This window comes from Anabrus simplex, chromosome 2 (genome assembly GCF_040414725.1).
Source record: "Anabrus simplex isolate iqAnaSimp1 chromosome 2, ASM4041472v1, whole genome shotgun sequence".
Taxonomy (NCBI): Eukaryota; Metazoa; Arthropoda; class Insecta; order Orthoptera; family Tettigoniidae; genus Anabrus; species Anabrus simplex.
The window spans coordinates 177,658,304-177,660,420 of record NC_090266.1 but is presented as its reverse complement, the minus strand read 5'-3'; the positions used below and the strand labels follow the sequence as shown (position 1 = coordinate 177,660,420).

Genomic DNA, 2,117 nt, shown 5'->3' with positions numbered 1-2,117 from the left:
TGTACTTAAGTACAAAATCTAATGACCTTTGTACATCACTCCATTCGAACACAGAATTAAGATCTGCCCAGATTAACACACTGAGTTAAGAAAAATGAAACGTTCACTGGTCTAAGTATTCCAAGCAAGTGGAGTAAAATGTTTCAACATTTTTCTTGAAATGTGAAACGTTAACTAAGCCATCATTTTCAAGGATCTGTAGTTTAGATTGAACAAGTGAGGGTACAAACACACAGTCTGAGCTTTTTCCTGAGATCCTCAAGTACTTTACAAGCATCCAACTTGACAACATGTTGCCCCTCTAATAACTGAATAACACTGTGAAAAATTGCTGCTTGAGTAGGCCCTATGCTGAACAAAATGGTTGTTGGGGGATAGCAACGAATATACCAGGAATAGAGACCGAAGCAGCCGTGGCCTTACGTGAGTTAACCACCCGGCATTTGCCAGGAAGAGAAGTGGAAAAACAGGGTAAACCACGGAAAGGAGGACAGGTTTGGTTTTTGCAAAACGCAATTCCGCCATGAATTGAATTTTTTTATTATCTTTAACATAAATCATCATCATCATTTGTTTACCCTCCAGGTTCGGTTTTTCCCTCGGACTTAGCGAGGGATCCCACCTCTACCGCCTCAAGGGCAGTGTCCTGGAGCTTCAGACTCTTGATCGGGGATACAACTGGGGAATATGACCAGTACCTCGCCCAGGCGGCCTCACCTGCTATGCTGAACAGGGGCCTTGTGGAGGGATGGGAAGATTGGAAGGGATAGGCAAGGAAGAGGGAAGGAAGCAGCCGTGGCCTTAAGTTAGGTACCATCCCAGCATTCGCCTGGAGGAGAAGTGGGAAACCACGGAAAACCACTTCCAGGATGGCTGAGGTGGGAATCGAACCCACCTCTACTCAGTTGACCTCCCGAGGCTGAGTGGACCCCGTTCCAGCCCTCGTACCACTTTTCAAATTTCGTGGCAGAGCCGGGAATCGAACCCGGGCCTCCGGGGGTGGCAGCTAATCACGCTAACCACTACACCACAGGGGTGGACTTTAACATAAAAACAAGCAAAAAACACAACTCGGAATGTGGATCGGTACCTCGCCCAGGCGGCCACACCTGCTATGCTCAACAGAGGCCTTGTGGGGGGATGAGAAGACGGGAAAGGATACCCAAGGAAGAGGGAAGGAATCGGCCGCATTCGGCTGGAGGAGAAGTGGGAATCCACAGAAAACCACTCCGGGGATGGCGGACAAGTGAGATGGGAATCGAAAACCCCTCTACTCAGTTGATCTCCCGAAGCTGAGTGAGACCCATTCCAAGCCCTCGTACCACTCGCAACTGAGTTAGAGTAACAAAATTATTACACGGCATATTCGTTAGCCAATGAGCGATACTTTTCCTTACGTATAGAGACCGAGACAATTTACTTGGGAAACGCGAGGCACGTGCAGTCGTGGCCGAGTGGTTAAGGCGTCTGACTAGAAATCAGATTCCCTGTGGGAGCGTATGTTCGAGTCCTACCGACTGCGTGAGTTTTATTCAATAGGACATAATGGGAAAACTGAAAATTTCATCAAGTTGGAATTTTTTCTTCCCTCTTCCTTTTTTAATTCACTTACACTCCAGGGTTGGTTTTTTCCTCGTATCGGGAAGGGATCCCACTTCTACCGCCTAAAGGGCCGTGTCACCAGGCGAGTTGGCCGTGCAGTAAGCAGCGAGCAGCTGTGAGCTTCCATCCGGCAGATAGTGGGTTCGAACCACATTGCCGGCAGCCTTGAAGATGGTTTTCCGTGGTTTGCCATTTTCACACCAAGCAAATGCTGCCTTTCCTATCCCGTCTTCTCCATAACACCTATATGTGTCGGTGCGACGTACAGCTTATTCTTCTTCTTTATATTTTTAACCTCCAGAGCCGGTTTTACACTCGGGCCTCTACCGCCTCAAGCGCAGTTTCCTGGAACTTCAGACTCTGGGTCGGGGATAAAACTGGGAAGGAGGACCAATTTCTCGCCTAGGTAGCCTCACCTAATATCATGAACACGGGCCTTCTGGCGGACGGGAAGATTGCAAGGGATAGGCAACGAACAGGGAAGGAAGCGGCCGTGGCCTTAAGTTTGGTACTAT

At 48.6% G+C, this 2,117-nt stretch overlaps 1 non-coding gene across 1 annotated transcript; it reads left to right on the top strand.

The window, feature by feature from the left end:
• The first annotated feature begins 1,440 nt into the window (after nt 1-1,440).
• On the top strand, nt 1,441-1,522 carry TRNAS-AGA (transfer RNA serine (anticodon AGA)). The gene has a single exon. It is a non-coding gene; the product is annotated as a tRNA-Ser (tRNA).
• Nucleotides 1,523-2,117: the final 595 nt, after the last annotated feature.